Source organism: Natator depressus, chromosome 1 (assembly GCF_965152275.1).
Source record: "Natator depressus isolate rNatDep1 chromosome 1, rNatDep2.hap1, whole genome shotgun sequence".
In the NCBI taxonomy this organism is placed as follows: Eukaryota; Metazoa; Chordata; order Testudines; family Cheloniidae; genus Natator; species Natator depressus.
Window position 1 is genome coordinate 137,277,254 of NC_134234.1, and position 19,279 is coordinate 137,296,532.

At 39.9% G+C, this 19,279-nt stretch overlaps 1 protein-coding gene across 2 annotated transcripts in view; it reads left to right on the forward strand.

The window, feature by feature from the left end:
- The first annotated feature begins 576 nt into the window (after positions 1–576).
- CDKL5 (cyclin dependent kinase like 5) overlaps positions 577–19,279 on the forward strand; it is a 199,150-nt gene continuing 180,447 nt past the window's right edge. The window contains exon 1 of one of the 2 annotated variants that reach the window (XM_074967702.1): positions 577–678. The gene's annotated coding sequence lies outside the window, so the exon portion shown is untranslated. The remainder of the gene's footprint in view (positions 679–19,279) is intronic. The other variant, XM_074967692.1, reaches the window with a different exon arrangement.

Below are 19,279 nucleotides of genomic sequence, written 5' to 3' on the forward strand. Positions count from 1 at the left end.
GACAACCCCCAGAGCGGGCTCTGCCTCCTCACGAGCCGCTGCCAGCCAGCCCCTAGAAACATTCCTACACCTACCCACCGCTGCCTCCCCGAAGATCACCGCCCTTGGCCTCCACCTGTCTGTGTCACAGGGATGCCGCATGTTGCATGCATTTGACAGCAGCTGCTCCCCCCCTCCGCGATCAGGATCTCCTCCCCGCCCCCCTTGCTGCTGCTGCCGCCTCCTTCCTGTCACGACCCCCGCCGCTGCTCCGCCCCCTCCCGCTCCGGCTCGGACCCTCCCCCCGCCCCAGGCTCCAGCTGTCAGCCAGCCGCCCGCACCCCGGCTCTGGTTGCTCGGGAACTGCAGAGTCAACCGAGCTTGTCCACGCGGTGGGCGGGGTCGAGGTAGGAGAGCGGACGGAGGGAGGGGGTGAGGCCCCCCCCAGCTCCGCCCGCGCGGTGGAATAGCCAGCTCGTATTGGCCGCGTGGTGGGGGGCGTGGCTTCCTGCCTGCGGGCTCGGCTCTCTCCCATTGGAGGGGGCCGGTGTCAATGCAGTCGACGTGGGCGGGGTGGGGTGGGGCGGGCAGCGGGCTAGGCTGAGAGCGGAGCGGGCTGGCGGCGGAAGGGGGTGGTGAGCGCTGCCCGGGGTAACGAAAACAGCGGCGGAGCCGCAGCCCAGCAGCCGCCGGAGCCGGGTGAGTGCCGGGGCCGCGCGGCCAGGGGGAGCCCCAGCCCCACCTGTCACCTGCCCGGCAACGGCGGGGCCGCTGCTCTCTGCCGCCCCTGGGCTCCCCCGCCCCGGGCAGTGAGCGGCCCCTGCGCTGCGGGGCGGGCTGGGGCGGGTTTCCCCGCGGCGCCGGGGCGAGGGTGTGTCGGGCTCCCGGTTGCCGCTGAGGTGATTGGGGCCGAGGGCAATTGGGGGGCGGCGGTCGCAGGGATCTGTCGGGTTCAGGGCTCGTCCCTGCCGCCCGGGCTTCCCTGGCTGGGACGGGTCGGTGCTGGCGGCTGCCTCGGAAACGCTCCGCGCCGTCGCTCGGGGTGGGTTTGTGGCTTCCCCCGGCACGGGAAAGGGGCCACTTGCTCCTAGGCGGGGGGCGACCCGGGAGCGATGCGGGCGGAGAAGTGGCGCGGGGAGCATCAGGCGCAGCCCGCCGCTCCCCCAGGCGGGGAGAAAACCCTTCCCCAGTGTCGGCTGCGGGGAAGGGGAAAGGCGCTGGGATCCCGATCGCGGTGGGGCTGTCCTTTGCCTCTGCTCCAAGCCTCCATCTTTCATATCTGCCTCTGGCTGGTGGATGTGCAATTAAATATGGATTTCCTTTGCCCCCACCCCGGTCCTGGACAGCTGCAAGGGAGAGGGATGTTCTGAGTGGGACGCTTATGGCTCACGCTTCTAACCTGCCCTTCAGAGCCTGTTGAAGGCTGGAAGGGAGGGGGTTGCGCTACCTTTTTAATTCCTGATTTTTGGCTTCTGTGTGGAGAATGTGTGGGTGGTGCTGCTGCTTAACTACTTCGCCAGCCTCTGGTTTTGGATCCTCCTCTTGTCTGCATAGCTTCATTGCCTACCGTTGATGCGGCAGGTAGCTTTCCCAAGCAGTAGCAGGAAACTGCTGTCGTGAAACTGACAAGAATCAGTGAATTTCTTCTAGCTGCTGCTTGGGGAAAGCTATGAGTAACGTCAGGAGCGTTAGGGTTTTCTGTAGACTCGGAAAGACAATACTACATGGTCTACATTCACATTTGGAAGATTAACTTCTATCCCTTATGGATGCGAAACTTAATCTTTTTTTTTTTTTTAAGTGAAAGCTTTGTTGCGCCACAGATCAGATTGTGAGTGAATACAGTACAATACAGAATAGGATTTGGAGAAAAAAAATCAATGTGTTTACTCTGTACTGGCAAGTGAAAGCTTTCCAGGGAGACTGAGAGGCCTAAGCCATCAGGTTATGCAGTAATTAAGGGCAACATTTTCAAATAAATTGTTTTTGTTTTGTGTTTGTACAGCACTTTGCACTGTGGAGTCCTTGTTCATGAATTGGGCTCCTAGGTCCTAGGATAATACAAATAATGGCCTGATATAAAAATAAAAAAAATGAAGATGTGCTGAGCACCTGAAGCTCATGCTGAAAGTGAATGACTGTGTTCTATTGTACCCATTGTAGTAATGGTCTCTTGGCTACAGTGCTTGATTTTCGAGTAGCCCACGTCCGTAAATCCTGCTTCTCCTTATTGATTGTGTGAAACATTGTAATTTATTTTTTTCCTCCATAATTAAACATAATATGATTGAATTTACATTCCATAGTGCATTTTGGATTTGCCTAAAAACCAAAATAAACAGCAATTTTTTTTTAAGTTTCAGTATACATATTAGTTGAATACCAAAGCAGTCTAGTTTTCAACTTGAATGTCTGTTACAGTGGTGCTTTGTGCTTCCAGTCAAAGCAAGTACATTTTATAAGAAACTTACATTTTTTCTGCTGTTATAATTTAGCCCCTTTATGGCTTAAAATAATTTGAGACTTTTAATCAGAGAAACTATTAAAATGAGAGGGGGAAGGGAAGGTGGTAGCCTTGTGAGTTTCCAAAATCAATAGTCAGATTGCATGTTAAAGGTCAAGTTAAACTGATGAAAATAGGAGAATTTTAAAGATGGGATGGAAGACTTTATATGGAATCTGTTTTTGTTTAAAACCCTCTGGGAAAATATTTTAGGGTATAGTAGCTTACATTACTAATACCTTTTATATTACTTTAAATTGAAGGTTTAAAAAAATAAAAATTTTTTTTTGCATTTCACTTATTTTGGCAATGAATAGAAACTCGTCACCTGCGCTCTTGGCAAGTTGTTCTGTGAGGGAATCTTTTCTGATTGTGTAACATTTTTAAAAATAATCCTGAAGTATTAATTCTTCAAGGTTTTTAGAACATTGTTGTCTCGAACAGGAAATTTTTCAGATTACTTTTGTTTGACCTTACTGTAAGAACAGTTAGTCTTATAATGCTGTTAGTATTGCATATAATATTGTACAAGAATCATATATTTTTATCTTCAGCTTAATTGAAATATTCAAAATTTGTTTGGATACATTTAAAATGTTATTTTAGTAGTTAGTTTTAAACTAGAATGACTGTATTTCCTTGTAACTCAGAAGAAAATACACTTTCATATCTTATTATGACAGGTTTCAGAGTAGCAGCCGTGTTAGTCTATATTCGCAAAAAGAAAAGGAGTACTTGTGGCACCTTAGAGACTAACCAATTTATTTGAGCATAAGCTTTCATGAGCTATAGCTCACTTCATCGGATGCATTATGCTCAAATTTGTTAGTCTCTAAGGTGCCACAAGTACTCCTTTTCTTTTTATATCTTATTATGTAAATACTAAAAAGTATGTACTGTGATGCTGTATAATCCTAACAGTAAGTCATCAAGGAGTATTCATTTCCATTAATCTTGGTGGTTAGCAAAGTCATTACTACTGCATCTGTTCACTACATTGACTATACAACTTACTGAACATACACTGCTTCATGAGAGACCTTTGCAGATTTTTGAGCTAGCATGTCAGATTCTACCACTGGAGCAATGGTGTATTTATCTGTAGCACTCGTGTGGCATGACAGTAGCAGTGGCTATTTCTGTTAATGCATGGAGTAGAGCGAGTGGGAGGAGAATCAAAGCTTCAAGTACAAAGTAAAATAAAAAAAAAAATTGCCATCTACGAAAGAGTCTAGTCAGATAAAGAACAGTTCAACTCTGTTTAAAAAAAAAAATTTAGTTGAGATGCTGTCTACATAGGGATACCCTTGAAAATGGTTCAGATACTTCAGTGCCAGTGCTTCTCTCTGAAGCATATTACACACTGCTCTCAGACTTCAGTATCTATCAGTTTTTCTTGGTGGAATTGAAGTTGTTGCTCAAACACTATGACATGGGTTCTGGCTATCTCAGAGACCACTTTTTTCTCACCCTCTGCCATGGTAGTTGGGATTATCTGTGAAACTTTTCTGAACAGTTACTGTATTGAATACTGGAGATCTAGAAGCAGAGCATCCTTCATGAAGGACTGTCAAAAAGCTCCCCCACCCATTTTTTTAATATTAGCTATACAAGTTTCCTAGGGTTATATCTTAGGCCCTCCTCTTCCCTCCCCCCAAAGTAAAGAAATAAAAGGACACCTTGGGAGAAGCTTGTGCTGGGAAGATAGGCCAGCTCATCCTCTCATTTCACCATTTAAAAATAACAATGTCTTTCATTTCTAATAACACCTTCCATCTGAGGATTTCAAGGTGCTTTATGAGCAAGCAGAGAATCATGGAAATGTATGGTTGTAAGGGACCTCAAGAGGTCATCTAGTCCAGCCCCCTGCTCCTGAGGCAAGATCAAGTTTATCTAGACAATTCCTGACAGGCATTTTTCTAACTTGTTCTTCAAAAACTCCAGTGATGGGTATTCCACAACTTGCCTTGGATGCCTATTCCAGTGTTTAACTATCCTTATAGTTAGAAAGTTTTTCCTAATATGTAACCTAAATCTCCCTGGCTGTGGTTTAAGCAGATTACTTCTTGTCTTGCCTTCAGTGGACACGAAGGAAAAATTGATCACAGTCCTCTTTATAACATCCCTTATCCTCTCTGAAGATTATTATTAGGTCCTCCCTCAGCCTTTTTCAAGACTAAACTTGTCCAATTTTTAATCCTGTTCTCACAGGTCAGTTTTTTAAAAACCTTTTATCATTTTTGTTGCTGTCCTGTGGACTTTCCAATTTGTACACATATTTCTGAAAGTGTGGCACCCAGAACTGGACACAGTACTCCAGCTGAGGCCTCACACATGCTAAACAGAGCCGGACAATTTCCTCCAGTGTCTTGCATATGACATTCCTGTTAATACATCCCAGAAGGCTAGCCTTTTTATCAATTGCATCAGTTTGTTGACTCGTATTCAATTTGTGATCCACTATAACTGCTGGATACTTTTCAGTAGTATTACTGCCTAGCCAGTTATTCTTCATTTTGTATTTGTGCATTTGGTTTTTTCTTCCTAAGTATAGTACTTTTCATTTATCTTTTATTAAATTTATCTCATTGATTTCAGACAAATTCTCCCATTTTCCAAGGTCATTTTAAATTCTAATCCTGTCCTCTAAAGTGGTGGAAATCCTTCTGAGTTTGGTATCAAATGCATATTTTATAAGCATATTCTCCACTCCATTATCCAAGTCTTCAATGAAAATATTTAGTAGTACCATAGAAGGATAGACACCCTATAGGACCCCGCTAGATACATCACTCCCAGTTTGACAGCGAACTATCAAGAACTTCTATTTGAATATGATCTTTCCACCAGTTTTGCACCCACTGTGACAGATATGGCCATGCATGCAATATCCTGGACAAACTACTGAAATAAATTTAAGTATCTTTGGAGTCCATTGTATTAAAAATGCAAACTTTATGTATTATTGTGGGGTCTTATGTAACTTTTCTGGGGAGGCGACATGGCCAATGTAAACCTGGGGAAGTGTTATGAATTTCAAAGGACTATTTAAAATAATGTACCAGAAAAAGTTAAGTGGAGTTCCTAGGAAATACATGTGTTTGGGTGGGGGGGGGAGGAATACAAATTACCTCCTTCAGTTATGCAAAGACCCAACCTTTAAATTTTACCCTGAGGAGGGGACCATTGGCTGATTACCTATTAATGTATCTGCAGCTCAAAGACCCAAACTCTATAAAGGAGTGATTCTCAGATTCTTGTGTGTCCTTGTTCGTTGGTAACTTGTGACCACGGGGGGTGGGGGGGGGACACTCTTGACGGGGTTTGAAGGATGGATCACTTGCCAGAGCCCTTGTTGGAGTTGGGAGGGGGGTGATCAGTCGTATGCCTAGTTGCATGGGTGTAGGTTGTTGTTTTGTTTTTAATATGGTTTCACTATAATGTTTTCACCTTAAGAATAAATATACTTGATTATGAAAAGCTGTGTGATAACTCATGCTTGTGGGCAATAATGCTGTTTAAAGCCTTTGTGGAAAAGGCAAAACAGGCCTGTTGAGGCAGTCTGACTTGCTGGGGAATTCACAGTGTATGCTGGGTACTGTGCAGCCTGGAAAAACCCAGGTAAGGTGGAAGGGAGTTGAGGTTCTCTAGCCAAGACAGATGATGGCTGAGGACCCCTGGAGTCTAGAGTGAATGCCTTCAATTGGACCACAGAGGGGTAGTAGAGGTGCAGTTGCCCTGAACTGTGGTACCCATGTTACAGTAATTTCATCAAGATCACATTTCCCTAATTTTCTTAAGAAAAGGTCATGTGGGACTGCCAAAAGCCTTACTAAAATTAAGATACATCACATCTATAACTTTTCTCTCCTATCCAGTAGGCCAGTAACCCTTTCAAAGAAGGAAATTAGGTTGGTTTGGTATGAATTGTTCTTGACAAATCTATGTTGGCTATTACTTATAACCCCATACTTAAAAATGGATTGTTTAAACATGAGCTAAGCCTTGCAATACCACTGTGAGGTAGGTGTTATCTGGATTTTACATATCAGGAAACCAAGGTACAAAGAAGGTAGGTGACTTGCACAGACATGCAGGAAGTATGTGGAAGTAACTGGGAATAGTCCATATTTCTGACTTCATGTCCTATATTCTAACTGTAATACCACCTTTTCTATCTGCCAAATCTTGCTGTCTTTGTTACAGCAGCTTATATGGCTTAATCTCTTTCCACCTAGACTTTTCAGCACATGTGAAACATGGTAATATTTTCCTTTTAAAAAGTGATAAGAATCAATTTCATGTTAATTAAAACATAACACAGGAACAATGATGAACTATAGATCTAAAATGCTCTACCTACAGAGCTTATTGAATTTAATTAATAATATTTCAACTATTATATTGACAAATCTAACTTCTTAGAGTTGTCAATCTGTTATCATAATAAGCTTTTAGACACAAACCATCCTTATGCAAAATTTCATAATACAATATAATTTTCCTTCACTAAAATTGTTTTAAGTATTTTTGTTAAATGAAGAATATATTTGCATGAAAGCTATTAAATATTAAATATTTTGATTAACTGAATGCTGAGAGAATGGAAAATAGAAATTTTAAAATAAAAATCCACTCCCAACAGAATTGTATCTTAATACCTTAGAAATGTTCTACATATACTTTGTCTTCTAGGCTACACAGTCCGTAACATCTACTTGAATTTTCAAGGGATAAACTAGCCACTTTTGGGCTTCAATACTGTTATATTTGCCTTCACGAAACACATTTCAGAGCAAAATAAAAATCTGAATATGAGGTCTGTGGAATTACAACAAAAGGGTACTGCTTTATTTGTACCAAGATCTATACACATACATTACTTCATAATTATGAGACTTAATTTAAACCTTTGCTTTGTCAACAATAAAAAAAAAAAGAGCAACAATTTCCTTAGAGTTTAGTTATAAACTTCTTTATATACATGGGCCCCATTAACATTTTTGTATGTAATATTGGAGTGTTTTGGGTCTCTCTAAAAAAGGCAAAAATGCAAATGTTTTGTAGGCAGTGTGGGGCATTCCTATGACCAGTTTAGTCCTGTAGGGAATGTTAGTGTTTGTTTTCCACCTTAGCTTCACATCTCTAGTGTGACTCTGAATTGGTGCTATTCAGTTTATTGTCTAATGTTGGAATTACCCCTTGATGTCTCAAATTAACTCTTTAGTCAATGGTACTTTGAAAACTGAAATAAATGACGTATTTTAACACTATGACATGTAGTTGTAGCTATGTCGGTCTCCGGATATTAGAGAGTCAAGGTGAGTGAGATCTTTTATTGGACAAAATCTCTCATGAGAGAAACTAACTTTCGAGCTTACACAGAGCTCTTCTGGAAACTCCCAGACCCGAAGATGAGCTCAGAAGCTTGTGTCTCTCACCAACAGAAATTTTGTATAATAAAATATATTACCTCACCCATCTTGTCTCCCTTATTCTAACACTGACGTAAATGTATTTTTGGGGGGACGAAAAAAATCTCTTTGATATTGGTGGCACACAGATAAAATTTGCTGGCACTATGTGAAAGTGATGAATAAATCCTAAGAAGAAATGTGAGTAATTTTTTAATATGCCAGCTAGAGAGATCTCCTGTATTTTGGTGAATAGTAGTACTGTCTCCCTTATTTTGTTTTTCTTAATCTTACAGATGACTACAGAAATACAGATGTTAGTGTTAACACACTGCTTCATTCATTGGTGAAGTGAAGGGGGAATGTGACTGTCTGATTACATAGAACCAGATATTCATGAACCTATTTCTGCCTGAAACTATTTGAAACAAAAAAAAAATAAGTTTGGACCATAAGTGCTAAGTAAAGCGGGCTTCTTTTTTCACCGAAAACAACCAGTATTTAAAAGCAGTTATCTATTTGCTGAGCTTTTACAAATATTAGAAGTTGAAGAAATGATTATCATTTGGTGTATTTACAAAAGAATTTTTTTTTAAAGCTAGTTCACTGTCCTCAGAAATTTGCTTTGGTTGATCTCCTCAAATGGCATGGTTATTTGTGAACCAATTATATTTGTACTTTAATTCAAAATATCACTTCATTTTCCTGACACATGCAAAATGATTGTTTGACATCTTAAAGTGGACTGTGTAATCCAAAACAAGTTCTATGTTGGTCTAAAATGCGATGACTTGCAAATCTTCCAAGTATATTGTGTAATTAAATTGAATTTAGCATTTGTGAAATGAATAGTTTCTCAGCCATGGGGATTGATGTCCTACTTATCCACAGAAGACATAGATAACTGCAATGTTTACTTCAGTTCACTGCCTCGGCAGTGAATCTCAACCAGCTGTGACCTTGAAAGATTTGTTCGCTCTACCAGTTCCTTATTTGCCTGTAGTATGCTAATTGTGGTGGTGGTTTACATATGAAATAGATATGTCATGTAGGAATTGAACTTAGCCAACAGCCTGGCTAAACGGTGTCAAATGGTAACAGTTTTTTATTACTATTGGCTAGGGTGACCAGATAGCAACTGTGAAAAAACAGGACGGGGGCGGGAGGTAATAGACTCCAATATAAGAAAAAGTCCCAAAAAACGGGACATCTGGTCATCCTACTATTGGCCTGCTGTTGAGTCAGTGACCAGGACCTCGAAGTCAGAGTTTCCATATCCTATTATCAATCCCCTAAACCATCAAGCTTTCCTTTCAAAGGCAGCTTTAAGGTATAAAGATGGCTATAGCTATCATTTTACTAAAATCTTATTTTAAAATGCAAGATCTGTTAAGCTCTATACTGTTAAGGTTAGAGGTCAAGAGATGATGGATTTTTTTTAATGTCTGAGATATGTCCTATGGCTGTTACATATGTGCATGCTTAGATCCATTGACTTCAGTGAAATTACATGTATGGGTATGGGTTTCAGGATCTGCTCATATAACTGTAGAGTTTGTCTTTAGAAGGCAAACTTATAAGTACCGTTTTGTTTTGTTTTTTGAACCTCTTCACACATCAGGATATTTCCTGTTACAGCATTCTTCTTTCCCTAACTCTAAAACCTTTGTCTTCACAAAACACTTTTTTATCTTCTTAAAGTAGGTATTTACAGTATATAAACACCAGAGAAACTTGCTGTAAGGTATCCTGTCATTGTAGCGTTAACAGTATACCTACTGCAAAGGATTCTTATTAACCTTGCTGTAACTTACTTCTTATACTGGATCATATTAATCACTGGTTTCTGAGAACAGTTGCCTGAAGACAGGTATGTGTTTCATACCATATAGCATCTTTGTTGGTTGGTTGTGTGGTGGTTGTTTTTTTTTTTTGGTTTTTGTTTTGCCTACCTGAAGTACTAACAATAGAAGAAAGTGAAAATCTTGGTTAGCCTTCCTTAAAGGGTCACCTTTAACCCAAATATCACACTTCTGACTTTTTAAATTAACTATTGTTTTAAGCAACAGTTAAGATTAGAGATGACATACAGGCAAAAAAATTTTTATGTGTGGTTCTCTTTTTCACTTTGTACCTTTGACAGCACTTTGTGTATAGTCAGTTTCCTCTTTCCTCTCCGTAATCTAATAAATGCCTATTCTGGCAAATAGCTATGCACCTGTGTAGTACTAAACTTATTGCATTACCCAGCTTTGTGTCTGCAGGATTGGGGCCCATGTCAGTTTCCCCTGTTTGTGGGCCTTGCGCATAGCAACAGGGGAGAGGGAGAGTTTGCAGGGATAGTGTGGAACCACAAAATTAGCAGGTGGGCGAGTAGCACCTGAAACTGTTTTTGTGGGGTGTTTTTAATTGACTAGATTTCAAAGTGACTGTGGTGCTATAAATGAATCACTGGAATAAGATTTAGGAATCTGCAGAACTTTTAATTATACTAGAAATATTTTTAGAGAGTGAACACTTGAAAATGTCCTCTGCTAACTTGCTTATAGGTTGGTTTCATATAGAATGGTTTTAAGTTTTTTTTAGGCTTGATATTTTCTTCAGGTGAAAAAAGTTGCAAGTAAAGGAGTGGGCATACAATCCTAGCAATGACACTCAATATTTTATGTGATAAACATAAACAGTAATCTTTTACTTGCTATGACTGCAATAGATTTTGACTGGAGTGAGCATATATCTATACCAATGGTCCCCAAACTTTTTCTGTTTCACCCGCCCCTTACCTGTAATGGAGCCTAATCCTCCCCCCACCCACCTCCTGTCAGGAGCCAGGGGCAGGAGCTGCGGCTGGGGACAAGAGCAGGTCTGCAGCTGGGGTCCAAGCTGGACTGGGGGCAGGGCTGGGGCCGGAGCGGAGCGTGGGACTGGGTGGCACTCCCTCTCTGACCCCTGTTGGGGCTGGCCTAGGCCCTGCCATGCTCCCTCCCCACCCCAAACATTCCTATATGCCCCCCAAGGTGGTCGTGCCTGACAGTTTGGGGACCACTGATCTATATAATATGTATAGAATGAACTATATTAATTTTCTGGCTGCCAAGTCGCAAAAACCTAACACATACTGTCTTATTTTTAATGGTTCCAGTTGAGGTGGGATTCTTATGAAGACAAGTTTCCCTGTACCAGTTAGACTCTGCTCTGTTTCTACAACTAGACAAATTTAAATTAAACACACCACAAAAATTGTGAACCAGTTCATGCATGCCTTTTGTTTAATTATTTTGATCGATAGCTGCCCCGGTGATAGTTTTTAAAAAATCCCACTCATATACTGGCTTTAGATGAAAAGACAGGCTTTTGCTGTAATCCTTAATTGAAGACCATTTTAAGTTTACATGAAGTGGAAGTCTAATATGAGGTAGGCACGTAGAAGACACCTTTTTGTCATACGCTATTGCCATTATCAGCAACTCCTTTCCCTTTGATAACTTCATGACTCCCTGAAATGGTTCTTCTCTGATGACCGTTCTCCCTGCACTTGAAGAAACCTTCTATGCTTTGGACACCCCTTTTCCTGGACTGCCTCCATAACTATGTAGGCAACTCTGGTTCCTTCCAAGTTGGTTGATTTCTTTCTCTCTGGCTTCACCCCTCTGATAGTTCTGTAGTGTTCCATGAAATAAAATTTTGTCCTGTGCTCTTTCAAAAATCAGTTTTTGCTCCATCCTCTTGTCTTTGTTTTTATCTACAACTCTTTTGTTGACATTTTAATTTGTTGGTAGCTTTAGAGTCCTCTCTATTCACACTCATGACTAGGGCCATACCAAATTCACAGTCCATTTTGGTCAATTTCGTGCTCAAAGAATTTCAAAAATCTTAATTTTCTTGATTTCAGCTATTTAAATCTGAAATTTCCCGGTGTTGTAACTATAGAGATCCTGACCCCAAAAGGAGTTTGGGGTGGGGGGAGAGGTTTGCAAAGTTATTGTAGTATTGTAGCGGGGGTGTGGTACTGCTACTCTTCTGTGCTGCTGGTGGCGGCAGCACTGCCTTCAGAGCTGGGCAGCTGGAGAGCTGTGGCTGCTGGCTGGGAGCCCAACTCTGAAGGTAGAGTAGCACCAGAAGTAAGGATGGCATGGTATCATATTGACACCCTTAATTCTGTGCTGCTGCTGGTGGGGTGCTGACTTGAGAATGAGCACCCAACCAACAGCCACTGCTCTCCAGTTGCCCAGTTCTGAAGGCTGCACAGAAGTAAGGGTGGCAATACCATGACTGTACTAAAATAACCTTGTGACACCCCCCCCCCCCACAACTCTCTTTTGGGTCAGGACCCCCAGTTTGAGAAACACTGGTCTCCCCTGTGAAATCTGTATAGTATAGGGTAAAAGCACACAAGATCAGATTTCAGTCTGACGTGTTTTTCATGGCCCTTGTCATGACTAAATGAAGTTGTGGCTCATTCTCACCTTTAGTTAAAGACATCAAAGACCAAACTGCTTCTTTTGAGTTGGAAGAGCATTCTCTCTGTTGCAACTCTCTCTCATCTGTCTCTCAATTCAGACTTCGTGCTTTTGCTGCTTCTGTTGGTCTGTTACCACCTGCATACGATTTCCTGTAGAAATCTCTTCAGATAATTCTGTAGAAATCCTTCCACGTATCATTCTTTCCTTGTCTGGATTATTGCAACTCCTTCCTCTGTGGTGTCCCCAAATCCAAACTCTCTAGAGTTACATATGCAACATGCTGCTGCCTACCTTCTGATATGTGTATAAAATAGTGGCCAAATAATCCTCATGCTTAGAACATCTCCACCCCCATTCACTTCAAAAATGTGATGTCTTTTTAAAAAAAACCCTCCAGCCTACCTTATGGACCTCTTCATACTACCATGATCCATCTGTTTATCTAGTGCAGCCTCTTCTCTCTGCCTTTACTCTGTTTTATGGCTGATGCTATGTGAGCATTCTGTGCAGCTTTTTAACCTGGAATAGCCTCTCCATATCTTTATATTTCCTTTGTAAAAACTTCTTTCCCCTTGTATATGTCTCAACTTTTCTCCCTCTTCTATTAGACTTATGATTGACTGTTTTTATTCACATAATATTGTTATGCAACTGTTATCTGTCCATTTAGCTGTGAAACTTGTTTGGATACGTTTTGTATTAGACAGAATTATTTATGAAGTGCTATAGATGTACATGATATACAGTGCTGATCCAATGAGAGATCACAGACTGAAGGCACAATTTGGTGCAATACAGTATGTTACAAAACAGGAAAAAAAAACAAAGTAGGGGGCAGTCAATGCAGATGGAAAGCTTCACAGAACAGGGTGGTTTTTAAAGATTTTTTTTTTTTCCTCTTTGAAGGAGAGGGAAAGGGTTGAATATAACTTGAAAGGCTGTTGCATGTAAAATTGGGCATGGAAAAAGAACAAGAGAGCAAACAAGGGACAGTCGTATCAATCAAGAAGTATGGGTGGAGTGTAAAGCATGATACGGGCTGTAATTAAAAGGTTGTGCAGATCTTCCAAAGTTAGGACCAGGAGCTTGAACTTGGTGAAGAGAGTTCTCTCATCGCTGCCTTCCACTCTCAAAGCACAGAGTTGTCTGTAGACTACAGAAGGGGAGGCCAAAGTGAAGGATACTATGGTAACTGAAATAAGAGAGAACTGAAAGTACTGTCTGATGCTTTTCCTAAGAGTCACATTCAGATGAGTGTGGTGAAATAAAAGATACTCCAGTATGGGTTAGTTGAGGGTTCCAAGAACTATTATACTGCCTTAGCAGTAATGATAAACTAGCCTGTGTGTGTGTGGTTTTTTTTTTTTAAACAACTCCAATATTAAAGTGAAGTTATGGGATACACTTAGTAGTAGTAGTAATAATTAAAAAGAATACTCCAAGTCAGTCAATGAATCTTGATCCTGTTCTTCCTAATTAGACATCCTGTGGCTTCACCAGTTGGAAACTGTCATTATCACTTTTGTTTGTAGCATATTTTTTACAGATTATGTAACAGGACTCTGAGCAAAAAAGTGCATCTGAAAACAAGTTTGGAGCAACCCAATGTGTCTTTACTCTTGTGGAACTAATTTCTTCAGCTGCATCTGCCAGTTCAAATTAGCTTATTGTATTTCACAAAAATGATCCATCTGAACTTGTAAGTTTGTTTATTTGAGAAACCGTCTGAGTCAGCTAGAACTCTGAGAGCTATGAGAGATGTGTTCTATTCGGGCTTTTGCCATAGTCTTCCTTTTACATTTTTGTGCAAACTAGTTGAATTTTTGGTGACTCATCTTTCCCTTATAAAGTATGGTTAATAATTTATTAAAATGGTGATAATAAAAAGTCAGTGCTTAATGAGAGACCGCACACAGTGACAGCCTAGATGGAACAGTATTTTCCTAGATTTACAACAGCTACTTCCTTTCTTTTTTAAGGTACAGTTATGACAAAGTTGATATGGGTAATGGTCAGAACTGGTATATTGGGTGTGTAGGGAAGTATAAGTTCATGGCTTTGGGGACATGGTGGGACATGTACGCGTATTCCACTCTCATAAGTTTAGGGCATGATCCTGCAAGATATTGAACAATTTGTGGAGGTCCTGAGTGCCTCCAATTCTCACTTAAGTCACTGGGAGTTGAGGGCCTTCAGTACCTGGCAGGATCACTCTGGTCTTCAGATAACATTTTCCCCCAATAATTACTTAAGTCCTGATATTTTTATTTATTTAAATATTATAGTTCAGTACAATACAGCAGTTATTTGCGCAAAAAGTATGCTAGGTATTGTACAAAGAAGAGAGAGGCATGGTTTCTGAAAACACTGACTTCTGCATTTCTTTTGTGTGGGAGAGGAGAAGTTCTTCCATAACTAACCTGCTTATAAGAATTACAAGTGCAACTGAACCTAGCTCATGCTATTCTGTTTATATTAAACCCTCCATTACATAAGTGAATAAATGTAACTTTTAGAAGTAGTGGGTCATGTTGAACTGTTTTTTCTTAAAAATAACTCTGTGGATGCAAGACAGTGTTTCAGAATTTTAGATGTAAAAGATGTTAATCTTCTTTTACAGAATTGGCAGAGATTTTATTAGTTACATCTGGAAGATTCAGAAAATAAGTGATATTTTCTTTCAGATGGTTCTAGTTATGCTCTTTTATAAAAGTTTCACACTTAAGCTATTACTGTTAGTTATTTCACTTGTGGTGAACAGCTAGGATGTGCTAAAAGAACATGGTATTTTTTGGAGCAATGAATTAAGAAAAATATACTGTCCTCCTAAATAATTAGATCCCATTACTGCTTTCAGTAACATGTTGAAGACAGTAAAGTATTTTATCATGGAGAACATGCAAGTAAGTACAGTAATATTTAAATAGAGTTAGGTTTTAAACATTTTGTATTATGGTAACTGTTTTTAATATCTCTTAAAGTGGTGAATAGTTTTAATTTTCATTTGGCAAATATTAGGATTTCTTAACTTTTTTTCTAATTATGTTTGAAATTTACTTTTTTTTTTTTTTGGTTCAATTCCTTGTTTGGTCATGAAGTGTTATATGTGGAAATAGTTTTAACTGCTACAGGTGAGTCACCACAAGGAGCATGTTTTTTGTGTATAGTAGCTTACACAGCTGTAAAATTAAGCATATGGATAAATGTTTGCACAGTTAGGGTGTGTATATATGTGTGTGTGTGTGTGCATTAAGTACTTATGGGTAGGGACCATGTCTTTGTATTTTTGTGAAGTGCTTAGCACAATGGTGCCCCATCCCAGTTGGTTATTGCATCACAAATAATTTAGTTTATATTTTTGCAAGTTAAGTGGTGAGTTTTAAAAAAACTTTTAAAATACTCAGTACAAGGAAAAATATAAGTAAGAGTATATTTTAACTATGAAGTGGAAGAAATTAAATTGAGATAGTAATATGGAGAGGAAGAAGGTAACAGAATTGCTTGGGAAGAGCCATCCACTCTACTGAGGATATGTAGTGTATGGCTTTGTTATAACTTTAATGTGTAGACCAATATTTACTTAACTTTTCATTGATCACTTCTTTTACCATGAATTTGGCAAAGTACAAGTAATCAGAATTTACATGAGGACTGGGGTGGAGTGAGGATGGAATTCACCCTTCCTCCCCAAACCATGGTAAATGTTGGGTCTGAATAGTGGCACCTGTGTCCTTCCCTTCCCATCTTCCTCATCTCCTAGTAAAATTGAGGGCCAAGCGAGCCGCTAGTCACGAGCCACTGATTACATCCCCTGCCACCACGTCCTCTCATCACTCTGCTCTCAAACCCCTTTCGAACTGCTGCAGAGATTGCACAACACAGCCAAATTCTGTAGTGGCTAAGAGAGATTCCTTTGGGCTTTCAGGCTTCCATCTTCCTTTTGTGCAGTAGAAATGGGCCTTCATGGTTTTATACGCTTATGGTGGGGACTAGTGAATTTCACTTTTGTTTCTTATGTAGTGCTTTAACTCTCCCAGATGAAGCAGAATGATAATATATACCTCTTACTCAGAATCTGTAGGACAGATTAAAAACTTGGAAGTTGGTCAAATTGGAAGTTGTAGCCTGCGCTTCTGGAGTGTCCCTTTATAAAATATATTTTTGGTTAGAAATGTTTGACTAGGAGGTTTTCGTGTTCATTCTATGTAGCCAGCAGTGGTGGCAGAACTGCTCTGCACAAAAAACAAAACAGATCAGAAGACGTGTATTGCAGAACTTTTCCAAAAGCTAGTTATGCAGAACGGCTTGTCTTCATGGTACAGTGGCAGATAAAACATTTAAAATAGATTTCTAAGCAGAGTTTAGACCCAGAAGTGAAATGGCACAGCCAAGCTTAATTTGTAATATAAAACACAGAGCTTTAGATAATATATCTTTAGTCAGTGTATATACTAGATCTAGTTATATTCAGGCCTGAGCCTGCAAACACTTATTCCTGTGACATAGGATTACATAAGGTAGTAAATGCTATAGACTCTCTTGACATCAATGGGGACTAGTCATACTTAAAAATAACCATGCCTGACAGTTAAGTGTTTACAGGTTTGGTCTCTTAATTAGTAACTTACTATAATGCTTAATTTTAAGATCTGGTCTGATTTAGACTAAAACCATATCCAATCCATAACCATTGCTCTGACGAGCGACACAAATATTCAATATTTTAGTTTCTAGTCAAACTGTTGAATCAGTGAAATAACTTGATATAAAAAAGGAGCCACTGTAACTTGAACCATAACCCACTTTCAGCTGTGTTGAGTCTGGCTCGGCTAAGTTGGTGTTTTGCTGCCATTCTTACCATCCTTATTATAAGACACTTGTTCTCAGACTCTACTATAGTTTGGAGTACTTCCCCTCTCATTTGTGATTGGACAGACCATCCCACCACTTGCAAGCACATACATTCAATACACTTGTAATATTATCTTCAGCTGTCTTTCATGCAATGTAGCTGCTAGAAACATAGAAGGAGGCAACGTCCTCTGACCAGCCCTGTCTCTGCACACCTTCAGCATGTGCTTTATGGACCACAATTTGAGAACCTCTGCTGTATATGTACAGTAGTATATGAAAACCCTAGACTCTGGCAAAGTTTTATCCTTTAAATAGATCAGTGAATTAAACAGAAGATAAATCATCCAAATGCAGGATGAACTGTTCCAACTTGAAGGGAAATTACATTTTTAATCAGGTTTTTTTTTTATGGGGTTCTTAATTGAAGTATCAGTACATCACTTATGTATTTATTTTCCATTTGTTTCTTCAGTGAGTTGGGAACAATCTGCTCCTTGCTATCTAAAGATGTTCGAAATAACATTTATTTGTTCTTCTGTATTAGTCAAACATTATTTATCATAGAAGCATAGGACTGGAAGGGAGGTCAACTAGTCCAGTCTGCTGCACTCATGGCAGGACTAAACCACCCTTGCTGCAATTTAAGCCCATTTCTTCTTTTCCTGTCCTCAGAGGTTAAGGGTGACAACCTTTTATGTACTTGAAAACTTACCATGTCCCCCCTCTCTTCTCTTCTCCACACTAAACAAACCCAGTTTTTTCAGTCTCCCCAAATAGATCATGTTTTCTAGACCTTTAATCATTTTTGTTGGTCTTCTCTGGACTTCAGTTTGTCAACATCTTTCCTGAAATGTGTCACCAAGAACAGGACACAATACTCCAGTTAAGGCAATATCAGCACGGACTAGAGCAGAAGAATTGCTTCTCCTGTCTTGCTAACAACACTCCTGCTAATACATCCCAGAATCTTTGCTTTTTTTGCAATAGTGTTATACTGTTGACTCAAATTTAGTTTGTGATTCACTATGACCCCCAGATTCCTTTCTGCAGTACTCCCTCATTCCTAGGCAGTCATTTCCCATTTTGTATGTATGCAACTGATTGTTCCTTCCTAAATGGAGTACTTTACATTTGTCGTTATTGAATTGCATCCTATTTTCTTCAGACCATTTCTCTAGTTTGTCCAGATCATTTTGAATTTTAATCCTATCCTCCAAAGCACTTGAATCCCTTCATAGCTTGGTATCATCCACAAACTTTATAAGTGTACTCGCTGTGCCATTATATGTATCATTGAGGAAGATATTGAACAGAATTGGACCCAGAACTGATCCTACTGAATCCTACTGATCCACTTGATTGTGAGCCACTGATAAGTACTTTCTGGAAACTGTTTTCCAGCCAGTTATGCACCCACCTTATAATAGCTCCATCTAGGTTGTATTTCCCTGGTTTGTTTATGAGAAGGTTATCAAAAGTCTTACTAAAGTCAAGATATACCACATCTACCTCTTTGCTCCCACCACCCCCATTGCAAGACTCATAACCCTGTCAAAGAGTATTAGGTTGGTTTAACATGATTTGTTCTTGACAAATCCATGCTGACTGTTTCTTACCACCTTATTATCTTCTAAGTGTTTGTAAATTGATTGCTTAATTATTTGCTTCGTTGTCTTTCTGGTTTCTGAAGTTCAGCTGACTGGTCAGTAATTCTCCAGGTTATCCTTATTTACCTTTTTATAGATTGGCACTATATTTGCCCTTTTCCAGTCTTCTGGAATCTCTTCCATGACTTTTCGAATATAATTGCTAATGGCTCATATATCTCCTCAGTCAGCTCTTTCTGTATTTGTATTTCATCAGGCTCTGGTGACTTCAAGACCTCTAACTTGTCTGAGTTATTTTTAATTTGTTCTTAGCCTCTGATCCTACCTCATTTTCACTGGCATTCACTATGTTGGATGTCCATTTGCTACTAACCTTTTTGGTGAAAACTGAAACAAAAACATCATTTAGCACTTCTGCTAATCTCATTTGATGCCTTGGCCTTTCTAATTTTATCCCTA